The sequence below is a fragment of the Gymnoscopelus microlampas genome (assembly GCF_963454915.1).
Source record: "Gymnoscopelus microlampas genome assembly, chromosome: 4".
NCBI lineage: Eukaryota > Metazoa > Chordata > Actinopteri > Myctophiformes > Myctophidae > Gymnoscopelus > Gymnoscopelus microlampas.
In genome coordinates this window covers 59,040,839-59,065,134 of record NC_139941.1, presented here as the reverse complement: position 1 = coordinate 59,065,134, position 24,296 = coordinate 59,040,839, and the positions used below count along the sequence as shown (strand labels likewise).

The 24,296-nt window shown below is 41.3% G+C and overlaps 1 protein-coding gene across 1 annotated transcript in view; it reads left to right on the top strand.

Moving 5' to 3' along the window:
- Positions 1-22,204: 22,204 nt before the first annotated feature.
- LOC311044169 (H-2 class II histocompatibility antigen, E-S beta chain-like) overlaps positions 22,205-24,296 on the top strand; it is a gene marked incomplete at its 3' end in the record, with an annotated part of 11,781 nt that continues 9,689 nt past the window's right edge. Inside the window, exons 1-2 of the mRNA XM_084055588.1 lie at positions 22,205-22,321; positions 22,427-22,510. The remainder of the gene's footprint in view (positions 22,322-22,426; positions 22,511-24,296) is intronic.

Here is a 24,296-nt window from a genome sequence, read left to right as displayed (position 1 = left end):
ACATATTGTATAAACCAAAGCTTAGAACATTTGTTATGTTAAAACGCTGTTATGCTAGAGAAAAGTATGTTTGTGCTCCATTGTCCAAAAGACAAAGATCTCTATGTGCCCAACTCCGTTCTGGGATCTTGCCCCTACACCTTGAGACCGGTAGATATAGAGGAGTAGTGGAAGAGGAGAGGGTTTGTATTTATTGTGACATTGCGGATATTGAGAGTGAGTTCCATTTTGTTTTTTATTGCCCTTTGTATCATGACTTGCGTCAAAGATTATTTAAGAGGTGTAGAAACCCGGACTTGATTTGGTTGGATGACGCACAGAGACTTGCATGGATTTTTGAGCACAGGGTATTTGCACTTGCAGAGTATTTGGAAGGGGCCTGGGACAGACGGGCAAAAAGAACATACATGTGAAGTATAATCTATTTTATTTATTTTTGTTTTGTTTTGGGTGTTTGCCAAACGTTTTCCTTTGTGCAGTCTTCTATGAAGAGAATTTGATATTGTTTATTTATGTTTTGGTGTCTAATAATCCCGTAAGGGATGGGTCTTTTTGACAAGACACGGAAATAAAAATTCATTCATTCATTCATTCATTCATTCATTCATTCACACACACACACACACACACACACACACACACACACACACACACACACACACACACACACACACACACACACACACACACACACACACACACACACACACACACACACACACATACACAGATGTGAGAAGATGGGGAGGCAGATTATCAGATCATCATTTAGGCCTTCAGGTTTCTTGGAATTAATTAGTGAATGATGTTTATTATTGTAAGAATGATTTACCTCCATGGAGCTTGCTGTATAACATTCCCATTACAAACCTTTCACTCCGCTGTACAGCGCTGACATGAGGTTCCACTGCGAGCTCTATCGGAATCGGTGGAACGGCCGCAAAGGGTCCGTGGACTACCCTTTTCTCCACATCGTATCCAAAAACTAATGGTAGTTGTACAGATGTTTGAGGACGTTCGGGAACCCTAACTTTTTGGACCGGACACGAAACAACCGTTTAAATGGCTTATTTAGTCAGACTATGGCCATGTTTCTCATTGTAGCCGAACCGGGAGCAGTACTGGCACCTGAAGTCTGATATTCTGGCTCAAACATAAAATAGAGGTTATGTATAACATGGACAATCACAGTATGTTGGTGTCATAATTAAAGGTGATGTTGATATGGCACACTGACTATCAACACAATAAAGACATGACACTTCATGACAGAAAGGTTGTGGACCCCCCCCCCCCCCCCCCGACTGCAATTGGTAGTTGGTTGTAGGTCTAACCAATTGCGTCCAGAGCCATTCTTTTGATCCCGCCCCTTGGAAAAAAGCTTCCTCATAGAAGCACCAGACTCATATCCACACAGTGATATAGACTGATGGTTGTCATGGCAATCTGCTTGAGATGGGAAGATTGGTACTTGTGTGTCTGTCTGTCTGTCTGTCTGTCTGTCTGACAGACAGACAGACAGACAGACAGACAGACAGGTGCTCAGTGCCACCAAATCTTAACTCAGTGTCACAGTGTGATTGATCTGTTTCATTTAGCTCCATCAGCCCACCCAGTGGGGGTCCTGGTCCTCTAGCAGAGCCTCAGGCCCACCCAGTGGGGGTCCTGGTCCTCTAGCAGAGCCTCAGGCCCACCCAGCGGGGGTCCTGGTCCTCTAGCAGAGCCTCAGGCCCACCCACTCAGACCCTGACATCCTGCATGATAAAACACAAACAGCAGAACCTGCCGCCAACTGGACTCTGACTGACCATCAGTCACATAATAACACACACACACACACACACACACACACACACACACACACACACACACACACACACACACACACACACACACACACACACACACACACACACACACACACACACACACACACACACACACACACACTCTGTCATTCTGTGTGTGTGTGTGTGTGTGTGTGTGTGTGTGTGTGTGTGTGTGTGTGTGTGTGAGAGAGAGAGAGAGAGAGAGAGAGAGAGAGAGAGAGAGAGAGAGAGAGAGAGAGAGAGAGAGAGAGAGAGAGAGAGAGAGAGAGAGAGAGAGAGAGAGAGAGAGAGAGAGAGAGAGAGAGAGAGAGAGAGAGAGAGAGAGAGAGAGAGAGAGAGAGAGAGGAAATGTTTTTATCAGCCTCTATAAAAGATGCTGATTCATAAAGCAGAGACAGAATATCCAGATCATATTTATTATTAACAGATGACTTTTAACCAGATAACCAGATAAACTGACCTTAACTCTGCACAAACACATCTCTGATCTTCAGATGAAGAGTGTGTGTGTAGAGGGGGAAAGGAGAGGGCCTAGTAGTGACCCCTGAGGGTCTCCAGGCCAATGGACTACATAGGGTTTAGAGAGGTGAGTAAAGGGTTAAACACAGGTTCCATTTCCTTCACAAATATCACTTCCTGCTCCAACGCATTTACATAACCCGCTCTTTTCTTTATGGGCGCTGTGTGTGTGTGTGTGTGTGTGTGTGTGTGTGTGTGTGTGTGTGTGTGTGTGTGTGTGTGTGTGTGTGTGTGTGTGTGTGTGTGTGTGTGTGTGTGTGTGTGTGTGTGTGTGTGTGTATGTATGTGTGTGTGTGTGTGTGTGTGTGTAGTGTGTAGTGTGTGGTGTGGCTTGGCTCAGGGCAGGGAAGACATTTCATGGGTGTTTGGTTTCTATGAAAATTACTTCCCTAGACAGGAGGGGTCAGGGTTACCGGGCCCTTCGTGTGTGCGCGTGTATATGTGTGTGTGTGTGTGTGTGTGTGTGTGTGTGTGTGTGTGTGTGTGTGTGTGTGTGTGTGTGTGTGTGTGTGTGTGTGTGTGTGTGTGTGTGTGTGTGTGTGTGTCTGTGTGCGTGTGCGTACGTGAGTGCGTGCGTGCGTGCGCGCGCGTGTGTGTGTGTGTGTGTGTGTGTGTGTGTGTGTGTGTGTGTGTGTGTGTGTATTACATCACTTTAAAGCGCTGTCTAGCTGCTCAATGCTTCTCTTTTAACAAGCTCTCTGTTAGTCTTTGAGATTTTTGGCTCCGACTGGAAACGAGCTCCAAGGTTTTCCTTTAAAATTCCAACCACATCACACACTCTCTCTTCATTTCTCTCTCTCTCTCTCTCTCTCTCTCTCTCTCTCTCTCTCTCTCTCTCTCTCTCTCTCTCTTTTCTTCTACAGAGACGTATGGTCGACCGGCCGATTGAAGAGAGATAGATTTTCTGAGCTGCTTCATTTTGCTGTGTGAAAAAAAATCCACTTTTGCGTTTGTTTGATCACAATATAACTCAAACCCAGGACATACACATACACGTGTAAATACAACACTTGTTTTCATCATGGGAAACCATTATGACCATTTGCATAACTGTGATTATGCGAAATAATCAGTGATTAGACGGTTGTGTATTGATTTATGACAGACAGAGCCTATAGAGTGTGTTTATGATTGCTTCACATGGATGTTTTTCACGTTAAAAAGCCACAGGCGACAGAAACAGCGTTTATGTTGCTTCTTAATCCTCATCCTGATCGCCTCTCTTCTCATTGTGTCTCCAGTGGAGCTGATGGGATGAGGCGGGCGGTTTGTCACATTTTGTCACATTTTGTCACATTTTGCTTTGTTTAATTTACTGAACAATGACAGAATAGATCCTCCCACTCGGTTCCACAGCGAGTGGGAAGAAGAATCCTTTACAGACGACACATGATACCCAGTGGTGGAAAAAGTACTCAGATACCAATACCACAATATAAAAATACTCTGTCAAAAAGTAAAAGGCCATGTTCAAAGTGTTACTTGAGTAAAAGTACTGAAGTATTGGCTTAAATATACTTAAAGTACAAAAAAAAAGTACTAAAATGTTTGAAAATAGCCGATCTACAAGCTCACACGCGTTGTGAGCACACCCTATGTATAAAATAGGACTAAAGTGGTTAATGTATGTCTTATAATATAATCATTTATATCTGCAAAGACAGACAGAAAGACAGACAGACAGACAGACAGACAGACAGACAGACAGACAGACAGACAGACAGACAGACAGACAGACAGACAGACAGACAGACAGACAGACAGACAGACAGACAGACTGGTTCAATAGGAACGTCCTTCTTGTTGTTATTTAGCTATCAGCGCTGCTTCTCTTACGGTGGGGGGGGATCTCAACACACAGTGGGGGTGGGGATAGTGCCCTGACGGCACGCGTGTGTGTGTGTGTGTGTGTGTGTGTGTGTGTGTGTGTGTGTGTCTTGGGGGGGGGGGACCACTCTGGCAGTCATTTCCACAGCGTGTGTCTTATAAATACATAATAAGCTACTTGGACGTGTCGTGGTTTTTAGAACCACAGCGCTGCATCAAGACCTCTGTTTACCTTCTACATATTTCATAAGACCAGCCGGATAAAAGGCTTCACACACACACACACACACACACACACACACACACACACACACACACACACACACACACACACACACACACACGCACACGCACACGCACGCGCGCGCACACACAAGCATGCACGCACGCACACACACACACAGGAAGTTTGTATGCCATACTTGTGAGGAGGTCAACCTTTTATAGGACGTCAGTTTTCACCATTATTTGCCCATATTCTTTTTAACGGTGGGGCTAATGCCCGAAAATAGCAGATCTACAAGCTTGCATATCGTCTATTTTTTGCTAGCACGACAACCAGCGCAAAACTAAATACAACTAGAAAAAGTGCTCCAGTCAACAGTGCCGGAGATTAGCTGTTCAGACAATGAAATAGAATTCTAACCCTAACCCTAAACCTAACCCCAACCCCCCCCTCCCTCCTGTATCGGCTCTGTGTTTCTTATAACTGAGGTTCACCTTCAGATCAATGAAGGTGTGTGTGTGTGTGTGTGTGTGTGTGTGTGTGTGTGTGTGTGTGTGTGTGCGTGCGTGCGTGCGTGCGTGTATGTATGTTTTTCTGCCGTACCTTTCCTGTATTTGACAACAAAATTGAGCCGCCCGCTAGTCATCACGCCCCGGTGGACAAAGTGCAGATTGCAACGCTGTTTGTTTTAACAATTAACACAAGGTCGCCCCTGCCCCCCTCCGTCCCTTATTTTACAATGTCCAGACGACTGTGTCTTTGAGGAGACCAAAGGCTGGTCTAGAAAAACACTGTGAAACGTCTAAAACACTTTCCATATAACACCCTGGACAACGCTCCACACGTCCTAGACTCTTCTCTCTTCTCTAAAACACTCTGGACAACGCTCCACACGTCCTAGACTCTTCTCTCTTCTCTAAAACACTCTGGACAACGCTCCACACGTCCTAGACTCTTCTCTCTTCTCTAAAACACTCTGGACAACGCTCCACACGTCCTAGACTCTTCTCTCTTCTCTAAAACACTCTGGACAACGCTCCACACGTCCTAGACTCTTCTCTCTTCTCTAAAACACCCTGGACAGCGCTCCACACGTCCTAGACTCTTCTCTCTTCTCTAAAACACCCTGGACAACGCTCCACACGTCCTAGACTCTTCTCTCTTCTCTAAAACACTCTGGACAACGCTCCACACGTCCTAGACTCTTCTCTCTTCTCTAAAACACCCTGGACAACGCTCCACACGTCCTAGACTCTTCTCTCTTCTATAAAACACTCTGGACAACGCTCCACACGTCCTAGACTCTTCTCTCTTCTCTAAAACACTCTGGACAACGCTCCACACGTCCTAGACTCTTCTCTCTTCTCTAAAACACTCTGGACAACGCTCCACACGTCCTAGACTCTTCTCTCTTCTCTAAAATACACTGGACAACGCTCCACACGTCCTAGACTCTTCTCTCTTCTCTAAAACACCCTGGACAGCGCTCCACACGTCCTAGACTCTTCTCTCTTCTCTAAAACACCCTGGACAACCCTCCACACGTCCTAGACTCTTCTCTCTTCTCTAAAACACTCTGGACAACGCTCCACACGTCCTAGACTCTTCTCTCTTCTCTAAAACACTCTGGACAACGCTCCACACGTCCTAGACTCTTCTCTCTTCTATAAAACACCCTGGACAACGCTCCACACGTCCTAGACTCTTCTCTCTTCTATAAAACACTCTGGACAACGCTCCACACGTCCTAGACTCTTCTCTCTTCTCTAAAACACTCTGGACAACGCTCCACACGTCCTAGACTCTTCTCTCTTCTCTAAAACACTCTGGACAACGCTCCACACGTCCTAGACTCTTCTCTCTTCTCTAAAATACACTGGACAACGCTCCACACGTCCTAGACTCTTCTCTCTTCTCTAAAACACCCTGGACAGCGCTCCACACGTCCTAGACTCTTCTCTCTTCTCTAAAACACCCTGGACAACCCTCCACACGTCCTAGACTCTTCTCTCTTCTCTAAAACACTCTGGACAACGCTCCACACGTCCTAGACTCTTCTCTCTTCTCTAAAACACTCTGGACAACGCTCCACACGTCCTAGACTCTTCTCTCTTCTCTAAAACACCCTGGACAACCCTCCACACGTCCTAGACTCTTCTCTCTTCTCTAAAACACTCTGGACAACGCTCCACACGTCCTAGACTCTTCTCTCTTCTCTAAAACACTCTGGACAACGCTCCACACGTCCTAGACTCTTCTCTCTTCTCTAAAACACTCTGGACAACGCTCCACACGTCCTAGACTCTTCTCTCTTCTCTAAAACACCCTGGACAGCGCTCCACACGTCCTAGACTCTTCTCTCTTCTCTAAAACACCCTGGACAACGCACCACACGTCCTAGACTCTTCTCTCTTCTCTAAAACACCCTGGACAACGCTCCACACAATGTATTAAAATATGACTAAATCTAAATGGAATTGTATTCAAAAGACTATGACAAAAACTGAATGAAAATGATCTGTCAGAATGAACACTTATTTAAACAGATGCTTTACTTTCCACAGCAGAGTCTAGAGGGCTTTAAGTGGTTAAGTATCAACAGAAGAACTAATCGATGGTATTGATGGTGACGAGGGGGGTGGGTGGGGGGTGTAGTTGACCTTCTAACCTCCGCCGCTCGGCGTTCATCTTGGAACGGACACGGACGCTGTGAAGGAATGGCTTTGAGGCCTGTCAATCAAACCTCCACCGGCCAATCGATAACCTTCATGAGCGCTATGATGTCATTGGTGGGCGGCGAGGTCATCAGGATATTGTTGACTGTTTGTTTACCCATCGCGCGCGCACACACACACACACACACACACACACACACACACACACACACACACACACACACACACACACACACACACACACACACACACACACACACACACACACACACACACACACAGAGAGTGAATTATTGATGTTCAGAAGGAAGCAGAGGTCCTAATGGTGTCCACATCCTGCCTGACTGAAAACCACAAGTAGAGTTTAACCCACTGGTTCTCAACCTGTGGCCCTGGGCCCACTGTTGGCCTTGGGGATATTGCAAGTGGGTTCCCAAATAACTAACAATATAACTATAAGTACATCTAACTTTTTTTTACGATAAAATGATCTTAATATTTGAAATAGAAATATATGGAAAAACTAATTATTTGGTATTTCTTTCCATAAAAAAATCTAGTTTTCATTGTAATACTGATAAATAGGAACAATGGTTTGATTGACATAATCATGTTCTGAAAACGCACAAGGCCCACCCATCTGCACACTTAAACTAACAGTTGAGGGGGGGTACTGGGGACCGCTACATTTATTAATACCGGTCATCCAATTATTGGTTTAGGAATGAGACTAAAACAAAAAAAATATCCATTAATTCAAGTCTCCGTGGGGTGACTAATCCATAGGAAAAAAAAAACATTTTGGGGGTGATTTATCCCTTTAAAGACGGGGTGCCGTGATTTTCATTGAACCCCCCCCCCCCCCCCTAAAACATAATCATCAGGTATTATGGTTATACTAGGAGGAAGATTTTTTTCAAAAAAGTGTACAGAAAGTGTTAAAATTATGTTTTTATGTGGACACGCCTCCAGTTCATTAAGTATACCTGGTTCTCACCTTAGCACCTCCTCCACCACCTTAGCACCACCCACCTGTCCTAGTCCCTCCTCCTCCTCATGCCCACACCTGTTGTGTTATGATAATGAGGGGGAGGGGATGTTTTTACTATGTCACTAAAGCGCTGTTTCTCTATTGGCACGTTTGACCCTCAAGGTTTCAGACTCCAGGAAGAAACTCAAAATAGTCAGAGAAGACATAAAACACCATAAAAACACCACCAGGGGGCTTAATGAAGTTCTATCAACCTCATAGACACATGAAAAACAGAAAAAGTGCAAAACCATGGCACCAGCTCTTTAAAGACAAGTCACCAGAACCAATGAATGTAACATGGTTAAAATTAAGTTACAATGGGTTTGTTTAGGAAGGTCTGATAAAATGAATATCAAATATGTAAATACTGTATCAATCAACCTAAGTGTCTGGGGTGAAACCATAGAGTTAAAGTAATAGAGAGGACACCGGATATCCCCTCCCATCAACTTACACCCAGTTGCTCACACAGCCTGTTCAGCTCTTTGAGCTCTGCTAAACAGCGCCCCCTATGGTTGTCATTTTATACTTGCCCCCAGTATTTTTTCCTCTGACTCACTTCCTGTTTGAGCGACAACAAGCAGCTCTCTTTTCTAGCTAAAAGGTCTGGTCAAATATATGTCTGTAAGTACTGTTCTTCTGATTTATTATCTCATTAATGATGAAGCATGATTGCCGGCACCTTTTTTAGAGCTAAACTGTGTTTTCTCTCTGTGACAAAAACGTCATGTTTTTAGCCTGTTAGCTTTCACCATTAGGCTGCACTGCAGCCTCTGTGTCATGTTAGCTTGTAAGCTATTGAGCGCTGAGTTAATGTTAATGCCTAGAATCAGCAATGCTGTATTTGTATTTTCACTCATGTGTTTTATTTGTACAGATTGGGAGTGATTTGACCGTTATTATGTTCGGAATATTTTCAGTTCATGCCAGTTCAGTGTTCCTCAAAAACGGATTTATACATTTCCAAATTTACAGCATTTCTTGTGCACCTTAATTTCCTGTTTTAAGCTTTTCTATAGCTAAGCATTTCATGTGGTTTACAGTATTTACATGCTACTGTCATATAATTTAATCTGTGTGAATGATGAGCTGCTTAAGTTAATTTAAAAGCATTGTTAAGAAGTTAAAATATTTACAATGGAAAACATCATTCAGTAATCAGTACACATGGTGACAAATTATTTCCATATGTATTTCATGTCATTGCAGTTCTACAAGTAAAAGATAAATAAAAGAAGGAAAGGAAAAGAGAATTAAAACCAAAACAAAGACTATCCCCTTCAAACTGAAATCAGTATCCTCTTTTTTTTACCATCTGATGTTAGCTGTCTGCGCTCTGCAAGGGAGCCATGCGCATAGCGAGGGCAGAACACAGCGCATGGGCCCAAATCACCCCTTCCTCTTAGACCCTCCAGAAAAACCCGTGCAAAAATCCTTGATTATGCGATGAAATATGCAGTTTTTTTTGCAATTTTATGCGGTGAAATTGCGAAATATGTGGAAAGTTGTGAAATATGTGGCAATATGCGAAAAATGCGCATAATTATGCGCCATTTTGCTGATTATGTGGTCAATTCTGCGATCGCATAATCGCCTTTTTCTGGAGGGTCTATCTTCTGGGTTGTGAAATGAGATGGGCGGAGCCTAGTTGGGTCTTCTGTGACGTGTGTTGCGTCACCTCGGTGCACAGCCCCGTGCACAGGCTCGTGAGACGAGCCCATTGGTCGAAACCGTTTTCTTTTGCTTGTTCATTCATGTACAGCGGCCACAGCTGCAGTACCTCTGAATGGCCAGCATGTCCAATGCGGCGCTTCAATGCAACCACTGGGGGTTCTGGGGACTTGGATGAAACACGTTAAAAACACTATATTAAAAATACTATATAATATAATACCCTGTATGTTTAATATAATCCATAATCCTCCGAAGGGTTCATTAATGACCTCTCTACTAATTTAACCAGAATAATTATGACAGCCTGTATTGTTGTATTTCATTTTATTTATCTACTCGTTTATTCTTTCACAGGCAGCAAAGGTAATGTGATCTGTGTGTGTGTGTGTGTGTGTGTGTGTGTGTGTGTGTGTGTGTGTGTGTGTGTGTGTGTGTGTGTGTGTGTGTGTGTGTGTGTGTGTGTGTGTGTGTGTGTGTGTGTGTGTGTGTGTGTGTGTGTGTGTGTGTTCCTTTTACCAGAGATTACGTGAGCGTCTGCTCTTATTTGTTTTCATATGAGAGAGAGAGAGAGAGAGAGAGAGAGAGAGAGAGAGAGAGAGAGAGAGAGAGAGAGAGAGAGAGAGAGAGAGAGAGAGAGAGAGAGAGAGAGAGAGAGAGAGAGAGAGAGAGAGAGAGAGAATCACAAACTCTTGCTAATACTTGTCATTGGTTCATTTTTTTTAACTACGCACACACACACACACAATATCTTTTTTAAATAGCAGATCTACAAGTTAGATCGGCAAAACATGTTTTGTCTTCCTCTATGTGACACAGTCAGAGGTAAGGATGGTGAAATAGGACATTGTATTTATTACAAAACATCCCAGAAAACATACAAAGAGTTGAAAGTGCAGAGTATCCTACTATAATTCTAGTAACCTCTGTAGTGGTAGGTGAAGCTACCCGGTTCTCCTCAGTGGCTGGACCAATTGCTCTGATTTTGCACACAGCCATTGACCATTACCATCTGAACTTAACTGTGAAGCCCGTTTTTCAATTTCATCAAATCTCAGCTTCTTATTAGCGTTTATGTGTCAAACAATGTCGCCTCCCGGGTTGCCAGATCATGTGCGCATATCCCCCCACGGATGCGTCGACCGGGTATGGTCTAGTGAGGTTTAATGAGAGTTAAAAGCAGAGAGACAGGCCTTAAGCAGAGAGACAGGCCTTAAGCAGAGAGACAGGCCTTAAGCAGAGAGACAGTCTTTAAGCAGAGAGACAGGCCTTAAGCAGAGAGACAGGCCTTAAGCAGAGAGACAGTCTTTGAGCAGAGAGACAGGCCTTAAGCAGGGAGACAGACTTTAAGCAAGAGACAGTCTTTAAGCAGAGAGACAGTCTTTAAGCAGACAGACAGTCTTTTAGCAGAGAGACAGTCTTTAAGCAGACAGACAGTCTTTAAGCATAGACAGGCCTTAAGCAGACAGACAGTCTTTAAGCAGACAGACAGTCTTTAAGCAGAGAGACAGTCTTTAAGCATAGAGACAGGCCTTAAGCAGAGAGACAGTCTTTAAGCAGAGAGACAGTCTTTAAGCAGACAGACAGTCTTTAAGCAGACAGACAGTCTTTAAGCAGAGAGACAGTCTTTAAGCATAGAGACAGGCCTTAAGCAGAGAGACAGTCTTTAAGCAGAGAGACAGTCTTTAAGCAGAGAGACAGTCTTTAAGCATAGAGACAGGCCTTAAGCAGAGAGACAGTCTTTAAGCAGAGAGACAGTCTTTAAGCAGACAGACAGACTTTAAGCAGACAGACAGTCTTTAAGCAGAGAGACAGTCTTTAAGCAGAGAGACAGTCTTTAAGCAGAGAGACAGTCTTTAAGCAGAGAGACAGTCTTTAAGCAGACAGACAGACTTTAAGCAGACAGACAGTCTTTAAGCAGAGAGACAGTCTTTAAGCAGACAGACAGTCTTTTAGCAGAGAGACAGTCATTAAGCAGACAGACAGTCTTTAAGCATAGACAGGCCTTAAGCAGACAGACAGTCTTTAAGCAGACAGACAGTCTTTAAGCAGAGAGACAGTCTTTAAGCAGACAGACAGTCTTTAAGCAGAGAGACAGTCTTTAAGCATAGAGACAGGCCTTAAGCAGAGAGACAGTCTTTAAGCAGACAGACAGACTTTAAGCAGACAGACAGTCTTTAAGCAGACAGACAGTCTTTAAGCAGACAGACAGTATTTAAGCAGACAGACAGTCTTTAAGCAGACAGACAGTCTTTAAGCAGAGAGACAGACGGTTGGAGCTGAAAGATGTTTAATCCTCTGAAAGAGAACGACATGATTTCTATTTAAATGACATTATTTAAGCGTCTCTCTCTCTGCTGTAGCTGTGAGTAGGAGGAGCTTTAAAGCCAAAGCCAAATCACTCAGAGCCAAATGTGAGAGAGAAAAAAACACTTAAAGTAACTCAAACCTTAATTTGATTAAAGTCTTAGAAAAAATAAATAAAGTCCTAACATGCTAGAATCTTCTATCTGAGCTCTCTGTGCTGTAAGCCTGTTAGGTCTGGAACACAGTAAACAAACATGATGCGCCTGCTTTCCGTATGAAATCTATAGCGGCTCTAAATTACAAGCATTTTCATGTCAAGGACCCCCAAATCGATCCTGTGCATTTTGCCCCCCCCCCCCCCCCCCTCCCCCCAAATCTGAACGGATTTAATGCCAGGGAACCCCCATACAAGAAGATTGTGTTGATGGTAGACTTTGTAATACTTCTTTGTTAAAATAAGTGTTAAATAGCTCTATATTGTGATAGTAATCATTGCTATAGAGTGTTTGTTCAGTAACAGTGTTAAATAGATCCATATTGTGATAGTAATCATTACTATAGAGTGTTTGTTCAGTAACAGTGTTAAATAGCTCTATATTGTGATAGTAATCATTACTGTAGAGTGTTTGTTCAGTAACAGTGTTAAATAGCTCTATATTGTGATTGTAGTCATTGCTATAGAGTGTTTGTTCAGTAACAGTGTTAAATAGCTCTATATTGTGATAGTAATCATTACTATAGAGTGTTTTTTCAGTAACAGTGTTAAATAGATCTATATTGTGATAGTAATCATTACTATAGAGTGTTTGTTGTGCAAGCTGTGCAAGGACTGATGGTGTGTCTTAGGGTTGAGTTTATTATAGAACAGACTGGTGTGTCTTATAGGGTTGAGTTTATTATAGAACAGACTGGTGTGTCTTATAGGGTTGAGTTTATTATAGAACAGACTGGTGTGTCTTATAGGGTTGAGTTTATTATAGAACAGACTGGTGTGTCTTATAGGGTTGAGTTTATTATAGAACAGACTGGTGTGTCTTATAGGGTTGAGTTTATTATAGAACAGTAGACAGTCTTCAGGTGTTCAACTTAACCTGGGCTGTGGGAGGGGTTTAACCTGGGCTGTGGGAGGGGTTTAACCTGGGCTGTGGGAGGGGTTTAACCTGGGCTGTGGGAGGGGTTTAACCTGCACTGTGGGAAGGGTTTAACCTGGGCTGTGGGAAGGGTTTAACCTGGGCTGTGGGAAGGGTTTAACCTGGGCTGTGGGAGGGGTTTAACCTGCACTGTTGGAGGGGTTTAACATGGGCTGTATTGTGTTTTTTTAATTATTATTTTTTATCTGGATTTCAACGTCTACTTTGGGGTTAATGTCAGGCACAGTGTACACTTTTTTTTTGGCTGAATTGTTGTATCCTGTAGTAAGTTAATAAGGCAGTTTTTATTCAGAACTCTCCCTCACACACTCTCTCTCACACACTCTCTCTCTCTCTCTCTCTCTCTCTCTCTCTCTCTCTCTCTCTCTCTCTCTCTCTCTCTCTCTCTCTCTCTCTCTCTTTCTTTCATTCACTCTCTCTCTCTCTCTCTCTCTCTCTCTCTCTCTCTCTCTCTCTCTCTCTCTCTCTCTCTCTCTCTCTCTCTCTCTCTCTCTCTCTCTCTCTCATTCTTTTTGAAAAGGTCTCTTGTCTCATATCCTTTGAGTGTTGTTGTCTGTTTACTTTATTCGGAGTGGAGACATTTTTAGAAAAGTTACTGTGTGTGTGTGTGTGTGTGTGTGTGTGTGTGTGTGTGTGTGTGTGTGTGTGTGTGTGTGTGTGTGTGTGTGTGTGTGTGTGTGTGTGTGTGTGTGTGTGTGCGCGCGCGTGTGTGTGTGTCTCTCCTACAGAGTAAATAAAGCTTCCTACTTCAAACTCTGGGAAATATATGAATCTATTTTGTTCATGTGAGTCTGATCACACACACACACACACACACACACACACACACACACACACACACACACACACACACACACACACACACACACACACACACACACACACACACACACACACACACACACACACACACACACACACACACACACACACACACAGGAACAATAGTTTCAGACTCTCATGCAGGCCTGAGGCACACAGAGGTAGGACAACGTCGCCCTCCTGTGTTCAGCCAGGGTACTGCACTCCTTTTCCAGCCTGGTGAACTCCAGTCTGATCTAGACTATATGGTTTAGTCAAAGTGGGTGCTGTGACACCCTAGGGTGATATGATGCGTGTCACCGTCACCTTGTCCAGGGGTGCAGCAGAATACTATACTCAGTGAAACAGACCTCACTGTACTTGATGTGTTCTTTTTCAGTCTACTCCACACCAAATCTATTTGCCAAAAATAGCCGATCTACAATCTCACAACGCGTTGTGAGCTTGTAGATCGGCTATCCAATGTTAGTATCCAACATTGGTATATATCCAATGTTATATACCAATGTTCCCCCCAGAATAGAGATAATTATGCTGGGGTTCAGGTATTTAAACGTCAATAATAAAGTTCCTATAATGGAAACTGATATTCTATTTACATACTGTATCTTAGATACATATGTGCATATCTATGCAGCATGATATGACATCAATGTAAAGGTTTAATGGAGTTTAATTGAATGGACAGAGTATTATATCTGTCTGTCTCTTATATGTCATCATGATTTGTGTGCATGGGTATCTCATCTTAAACAAGCTCAGTACTTAATGAGTCTTCCAGTTTAGTAGACCTTGTATTGTGAATTTGTACTTCCATGTACTGTTGTTCTCATGTCTTACTGATTCAAACATCTGCCTGATGTTTCTTCCAGTAAAGAGGGAGTTTTTCGTTGCCACTGTCGCAAAATATGCTTGTTCAGGATAGGACTGTGGGGTCTCTGCTCTACATGTAAAGTGTCTTAAGACAACTTGTTGTGATTTAACACTTTGATCAAATTGAATTGAATTGACTAAATAAAGTACAATCAATCAGTTAAAAATGTTGTTCAAAGATATGCACACATTTTCAAGATTAAAAAAGAAAATAGCAGATCTACAAGCTCATAGTGCGGCACTCGGTGCCGCGCTATGAGCTTGTATATCTGCTATTTTTGAATAGCCAAAGCTAAGTGGTTAAAAGGGTTGTGACGCTATGTTAACTCATTTCGCTTTCGCTGGGGACCCCCTGGTACCCCCCCCCCCCCCCCCCCCAAGGACCACTGGTTGAGAAGCACTGCTCTAGCAGGTTGATATAAGGCTTGATGAGTTCTTTAACACACAGTGGTGTCTGACCATTGACCATAGAGAGCTGTGTAGGTGAGGAGGAGACTTTTTAATTATTTTCTGTATTTAACCGGGTGCCGCTGCAGATGGAGACGCACATTACAGACAGGTATACCTTTATGTCAGGGTTGAGGGTTCTCTGTGTGGAGCACGGACGCAGGAGGAATGGGGGGGGGGGGGGGGGGTTTGAACATACTCAGTGCCATTGGGGGGGGGGGGGGGGGGGATGAAGAAAAAAGAAAAGGAAAAAACCTTCATGGAGTGCATTTTTTGTACCGAGTTAACCAAATTAACCGAATTAAAGGGGCTACACCATGAATTTCATTTTTTTTTAGGTTTTTAGTATTTTTTGGGCTCCCCAGTGTCTCTTGTACCCAAAAAAATATTTTTTTCTAACATTCAGTCATTCATGCTCATTTCATGGATTTCCTGAATGGGCGTGTCTGAACAGGCCATTTCAGAATGGCTGTGCAAGTGATGTCACTTGCACGGATTTTGCATTGAGGATGGCCAGACAGAATTGCTCAGTAGCTCCCCCCTGCCCAATAGGACGTTTTGGTATTGCAGCTGAAAAAGCTTGGAATGACAGACAGTCATATTGTGAGAAAAAATATCTGGATGTTTTTTAGGCTTACAACCTGTTTAAAACGTATTAGGGGGTAATATTTATATATAATATATATTTTTTTAATTCATGGTGTAGCCCCTTTAAAGTAACAAAAAAAAAAGAAAAAAGTAACAAACCCGGAAGAAACCGAACTTTTTCGCGCGCTTGCACGCACACGTTGGGAACGCTTTGGCTCTAAAATGCCCTCTGCGTCCCTGTGGAGTCTTGTGTGTTATTGCTCAAGGGTCAGTAACTGATGTGATAGAAGGCATGGGGAAAGGTAAATACATCAATCTAGGATCATAGGTATGAATCAAGAACCTAGCATCAGTCTAAACAATATAATATAAAATAATAATAATCTCTACGTTAAAACTATAGAAACTATAGGATGTCAGGTAAACACATGAACCTGGTAAATAACATGCATCTACATGACATTTTAACCTTTGCATAAGACTGCATGGTCGTCAAGGCTACGGCAACGCAGTAGCACTTGCTTGCAGTGGTGGAAAGTAACTAAGTACATTTACTTAAAGGTAGGGTAAGTGATTTTCTTTGGTTAAAATAAGTGTTAAATAGCTCTATATTGTGATAGTAATCATTACTATAGAGTGTTTGTTCAGTAACAGTGTTAAATAGCTCTATATTGTGATAGTAATCATTGCTATAGAGTGTTTGTTCAGTAACAGTGTTAAATAGCTCTATATTGTGATAGTAATCATTGCTATAGAGTGTTTGTTCAGTAACAGTGTTAAATAGCTCTATATTGTGATAGTAATCATTGCTATAGAGTGTTTGTTCAGTAACAGTGTTAAATAGCTCTATATTGTGATAGTAGTCATTGCTATAGAGTGTTTGTTCAGTAACAGTGTTAAATAGCTCTATATTGTGATAGTAATCATTACTATAGAGTGTTTGTTCAGTAACAGTGTTAAATAGCTCTATATTGTGATAGTAATCATTGCTATAGAGTGTTTGTTCAGTAACAGTGTTAAATAGCTCTATATTGTGATAGTAATCATTACTATAGAGTGTTTGTTCAGTAACAGTGTTAAATAGCTCTATATTGTGATAGTAATCATTGCTATAGAGTGTTTGTTCAGTAACAGTGTTAAATAGCTCTATATTGTGATAGTAATCATTGCTATAGAGTGTTTGTTCAGTAACAGTGTTAAATAGCTCTATATTGTGATAGTAATCATTGCTATAGAGTGTTTGTTCAGTAACAGTGTTAAATAGCTCTATATTGTGATAGTAATCATTGCTATAGAGTGTTTGTTCAGTAACAGTGTTAAATAGCTCTATATTGTGATAGTACTCATTACTATAGAGTGTTTGTTTAGTAACAGTGTTAAATAGCTCTATATTGTGATAGTAATCATTGCTATAGAGTGTTTGTTCAGTAACAGTGTTAAATAGCTCTATATTGTGATAGTACTCATTACTATAGAGTGTTTGTTCAGTAACAGTGTTAAATAGATCTATATTGTGATAGTAGTCATTGCTATAGAGTGTTTGTTTAGTAACAGTGTTAAATAGCTCTATATTGTGATAGTACTCATTGCTATAGAGTGTTTGTTCAGTAAAAGGAGTCTCCTTGTCTCTCCAGCTCTAAACAGAAAATGCATTTGTGTTTCAGTTTCAGTTTCATTTCTAATTTTATCCAATCAGGATAGAGAACTTAATCAGGATATAGATTAAACAAGTGAAATTGGAAGTGATAACACTAAGAAATGAGCAGACAACATTGGAACTGGATCACTATAATATGAAGCTTACAAATGGGTACTTTCTCCTGATTGGCTGAGATTTTGACACCTAACGGAAAGTGTATTTTCTGTTTACAAAATACTTTTTGTTCTAACCCAAAAATATCACTTACCCTACCTTTAACTACCGTACTTAAGTACATTTTTGAGGTATTTGTACTTTACTTGAGTACGTCCAATATCCAATAATGTTACTTCTACTCCACTACATCTCAGATCCAAATATTATATTTTTACTCCACTACAATTATTTGAGAACTTTAGTTACTAGTTACTTTGTAGATTTTGAATATTATTACAAAACATACATTAACCACTTCAGCTCAGTATAAATTTCAGGCATTTGAAAATAGCTGATCTACAGACGTGAAGGAGGCCCCGCCCCCGTTTGGTCACATGTGTCCCATGAAGTCACTAGAGGACGTTTTGTCCCATGAAGTCACTAGAGGACGTTTTGTCCCATGAAGTCACTATACTCAGGCCCCACATCTTTCAGATCGGCCTGTTATAGCGCCACCATGAAGCCCATTTCTAGCAAAACATCACTCCTACAGATTTTGTCCAAACGTCACGCAAATCGCTACACAGTATCTCTATAGTCATGTGATCAACACGGATGTGTCATATTTTTCATATTCCATCCTGATTGGCTAAGATTGGCATCTAATATTTGCAGGAGTGGCCCATTTTGAACAAAATGCCTGAATTCATGAACGCAGCGTCCGATTGCCGTGAAACTTTTGCACGCATATTGCCACTAGGCCGAGGAAGAAATGCCACCCTAAAATATTCAAATCAGCCTCATGGTGGTACTTTAACAGGCCGATTCACGTGTTTACCTATAATTGCACAGATCTGCGTGAAACTTTGCACGTACACTAGAGGCAAAGGGAAAAACCTCCGGCTGATTTTTGCAAAACAAAAACCTTTTTACATTACTCCTACAGATTCAACTTCATGGTGCACATTATCTCTATAGTCATGTGATCACCACGGATCTGTAACATTGTTCATATTCCATCCTGATTGGCTACTACTACCTGTGCTCCGAGGAGAACATTTTTCTAGATACTTAATGTGTTATTAAATATCTTGATGTCATATTTCACCTGCAGGCCTAATCATTCACATGTTGTTAAGTTATTAACCTGCTGTAGCCTAGAGGAGACATTTATCATGTTATTTTAACAGGCTTAAAACTCATCTTCCAGGAAAAGAGACAGAGAGACTATAGTATCAGCAGAGGCTTACATTGCTGTATTTCTTTTTAAACGTTACTCATAAAACAAGCCTGTCAATCAAGTGTGTTGTTAATTGATTCAGAGCTTGGACTTGCATTGTTGTTGGACAGTAACGTATATAGTCTACAGAGATAGCTAGGACTCCTAGTATACTTCTGTTCTCATTATGCTTTTTTATCAGATCAACGATGCTGCAGTGGATCCTTTGATCTCTGCTCTCTCAAACACATAAATGTCTGTGTGAGTCTGAACCTCTTCAGCCTGGATGCCTGGTAGGTGGAGCTGGGAGGCCATCAGCTCTGATCTGGAGCTCCTGAGCCTATTGCTCTGAGGGCTTTAAAAGCAGTCCTCTTCCTGTCAGACCCTCTCTCCTCTCTCCCCAGTTTGTTAGTTAATCTGGCTTGGTTTACACCTTACAACATTCACACTGCCCATACACTGCCTTCACACTGATGCTCATTCATATTTACTGACATGTTATGTTGTTGTTTATTTAGTTTATCTTTAAAGGTAGGGTACGTGATATTTTTGGGTTAAAGCACTATATTCTGATAGTAATCATTGCTATAGAGTGTGTGTATAGAGTGCGTAATTCAACTACTGGAGGAACCCTGTAAACTGCCTGTTGTTTAGTCGATACACTTTTTGTATTAGCTCGTGCTCATTTGATTTTGCTATTTTGTCTCATCTGTTTAAGAAAGTAGGTAGCTGATATATAGCACTTTTACCTTGGCGCTAGGTATACTCTTGGTTGCTTGTTTTTGCAGGAAATACGCTTCAGACTTCTGGTGATTAGTAGTTTCGTGCCCTACCTATGTTGAATGCACTTATTGTAAGTCGCTTTGGATAAAAGCGTCTGCTAAATGACTGTACTGTACTGTTTGTTCAGTAACAGAGGTCTCCCCGTCTCTCCAGCTCTTTAATAAACAGAAACAAATAGTATATATAGTGTTCCAGTTCCAATTTTGCCTGCTCATTTCTTAGTGTCATCACTTCCAGTTGCACTTGTTTAATCTATATCCTGATTGAGTTCTCTATCCTGATTGGATAACATTGGAAATGGAACTGAAACTGAAACGAAAATGCATTTTGTGTTTTATAAAGAGCTGGAGAGACAAGGAGACTCCTTTTACTGAACAAACACTCTATAGCAATGAGTACTATCAGAATATAGAGCTATTAAACACTTATTTTAACCAAAGAAAATCACTTAACCTACCTTTAAATAAAGACATTTTATATACTTTCACCATGCCTGTGTTGTTGCAGCCCTGAGTCGGGTTGTAAAATGTGTGTGTATATATTTTTTTTTAAATATTTGCACACATTTTAGTTCTAAAATAGCAGATCTACAAGCTTGTACATCTGCTATTTTTGAAATGGCCAAAGTGTGCTATATAACAAAGTGTGTAATTTTATCCAAAATGACAGTCTTTCCCGGTTTCAATGGGTTAAAGAGATATTTGACGTTCCAACATGTTTAGAGTCATTTTAACGTTTACTCAGACTTCTGTGTTTCACATCACAAACAGCAGTAATTACTTATCTTATCTACACTTATCTTACACATATCTTAAACTATTTACATTTCTTAATGGACATTAAAGGAAGGATGTGATGATATGTGCTCATCAGTCCAGTAGAGGGCAGTATTAGTTTACCTTTTATTCCAGAGAGTGGTTTAAGTGATATAAGCTTCTAGATCATGTGACGTCTGTCTGTCTGTCTGTCTGTCTGTCTGTCTGTCTGTCTGTCTGTCTGTCTGTCTGTCTGTCTGTCTGTCTGTCTGTCTGTAACAGTAAGGTTATTGCTGTGTATTTACATGACTAACAAAGTTTAAGTTTTAATCACAGGTTAAGGATGTTGATGTTGATTTGTTAAACAATGTTTAAATGAAGTGATGCAACACAACTCTAATTAAAATAAATCCTAGATCAACAAGTCCTTGATTAGTCCTAAACTAAGCTTTATTTAACCCTTTGGTGCCCATTTCACTGTGAAATGGAATAGATTACATTCAAAGTGTCCTTATTGTCATGATATGTTTACATTGTCAAATAAAACAATACATAAATAAATATACAGTCAGTCTGTCAGGATGTTCAACATGTCTCTCTAGTAACTGGTGATGTTTAATAAAAGAATAATTCTGATTGGCTGCTGAGTGAATCAGGAAGTGAAATTAAGGTTTGGGGAGTTTCCAGTGAGAAGCTTCACACACACACACACACACACACACACACACACACACACACACACACACACACACACACACACACACACACACACACACACACACACACACACACACACACCTCTCATGTGACACTTTGATCACATGACCAGTGTGTTTTTAAAGACATTTGATGGTTTCAGCAGTGAGATGTAATGAGGTTTAGATTGATGTTTAATGAACAAGAACAGCATTTTACACACACACACACACACACACACACACACACACACACACACACACACACACACACACACACACACACACACACACACACACACACACACACACACACACAGACGTTCTGGTCATTTCGTCATTTCGAAGTCAAGACCAGGGGTCTTCATCATGTGGTCTGGGACCCCTAGAGGGTCAAACACCACGCCTTGTGAGCTTGTAGATCTATAGCTTGTAGATCTATAGCTTGTAGATTGACTATTTTCTACGAAGAGGTTTTGGTGTAGAGGGAAGAAAAGAGTGAACCAAGTACAGAGGTAAAGGTCAAGTTTACTAAGTAGCCTATTGAGGGTTTAAGTCACACATGGGCAACATACGGCCCGGGGGCCGGACCCGGCCCTTTGACCATCTCATTCTGGTCCTCATAGTCCTCAAAGAAAAACTAAATGACCCCAAAAATATACATAAATCTACATAAATCTACATAAATCTACATCTTAAAAGACAGCATTTTATGTTGATGGTTTTAAGGGAAATGAATTTAACTTGAGTCCAATGAATTAGTATTATTTAATATTTACCATTAGAGTACATATACCTGCATTCCATATTCCATCCATATTATTAAATTATTATTTAATCACTTCAATATGAAGTGATGAACTTTAACCTTTAACCTTCTCATCATGTGTCATCTGAAAGCTTTTAATTAATTACAACATTTTACTTTTATAAACATATTTCTGTCTTTCTTTCATTCTAACATTGTTTTTCTTCTAAATTCACCACCATCGTCTTGCCGGAAACAGATGATGTAACATCATATCTTTAATCTGATTGGCTGATGTGTCTAAACTATAGAACGAGTCCTCCTTCATTCTCTTTCAGACTCCAGAACTTCTCTTGAGGTAAACCTCTGTTTATTCTGATGTGTTTATTCTGATGTGTTTATTCTGATCTGTTTATTCTGATGTGTTTATTCTGATGTGTTTATTCTCATCTATTAAATTCAGTTCAGTTTTGATCAGTGTTGATGAAGATTACAGCCACCCTCCTCATCCTCTCCTCTGTACTTCATGTCAAAGCGATCCCAGGAAGTAAGTACATTATATTTATGTTATTATATAATATATACATTTATATCTACTGTTATTATATAAAACCAAATATGAACAATGCACAATACAAACAAATTACCTGTCACAGACACAGGCACGCACGCACACGCGCGCGCACACACACACACACACACACACACACACACACACACACACACACACACACACACACACACACACACACACACACACACACACACACACACACACACACACACACACACACACACACACACACACACACACACACACCTCTCATGTGACACTTTGATCACATGACCAGTGTGTTTTTAAAGACATTTGATGGTTTCAGCAGTGAGATGTAATGAGGCTTAGATTGATGTTTAATGAACATGAACAGCATTTTACACACACACACACACACACACACACACACACACACACACACACACACACACACACACACACACACACACACACACACACACACACACACACACACATGAACAGGAGTGTAGCCTGAGACGTTCTGGTCATTTCAAAGTCTAGACCAGGGGTCTTCAACATGTGGTCTGGGACCCCTAGAGGGTCAAACACATGTAGATCGACTATTTTCTACTAGGTTTTGGTGTAGAGGGAAGAAAAGAGTGAACCAAGTACAGAGGTCAAGGTCAAGTTTACTAAGTAGCCTATTGAGGGTTTAAGTCACACATGTGCAACATACGGCCCGGGGGCCGGACCCGGCCCTTTGACCATCTCATTTTGGTCCTCATAGTCCTCTAAGAAAAACTAAATGACCCCAAAAATCTACATAAATCTACATAAATCTACATACATTTACATCTTAAAACACAGCATTTTACAGATGTGCCACTTCAAAACTTCACATGTCCTGCCATCGCCAAGACAGTAAATTTTCAGGGGATTCCCAGGGCAATAAGAGGGACAAAGAAGGGCATTTAAAATGCTGAATTATTTTGATGATCACTGCTTTTATGATGCTAATTAATTTGAGCAAATGGTCAAGGACCTCTTCAAATCCCCTTTCGCCTCATAATGAGTCTGACACCTTCTTCAACACACATTCTTTTGTTCTCATCTATATGGATGTCTGTTGAAGGGAAAAACGGGGGTGTGTAGTGACAACTTCTTTTCAGGGGCAAAACAGTGCAGTTTTAAGGGCAAAACAGGGAGGAAAACATGCCTTTTCAGGGCACTTTCAGGGAAAGAACAGTAACATGTGAAGTTTTGAAGTGGCACATCTGTATGTTCATGGTTTTGAGGGAAATTACTTTAACTTGACTCCAATGAATTAGTATTATTTAATATTGACCATTAGAGTACATATACCTGCATTCCATATTCCATCCGTATTTATGTCTCCGCCAGTATGGTGGAGAGTATGTTTTCGTCTCCGTCCGTCCGTGTGTGTGTCCGTCTCAGCCAAGCTAACATTGGTCAAGCCTCACGTGACACGTGACAATATGTTGTCACCAATGCTTTGATTGGCTAGCGAGACGCATGATGAAATAAAAACCTATAAATAGCACCACTTACTTCAAAAAATCAGTTATATTTTTTGAAGTGACCATCACTGTGATGACCACTGTTGTTTCTAAATATGAATGGGGTGTGATTTTCTGTCTCCGCCAGGAGAGTTTTACCCTCCGTGTGTGTGTCCGTCTCAGCCAAGCTAACATTGGTCAAGTGACACGTGACAATATGTAATATAAATAGGTAAGACAGGATTAATCAGGAACAGTACTGGCGGAGACCTGTGCTCCGAGGAGCACATTTTCTAGTT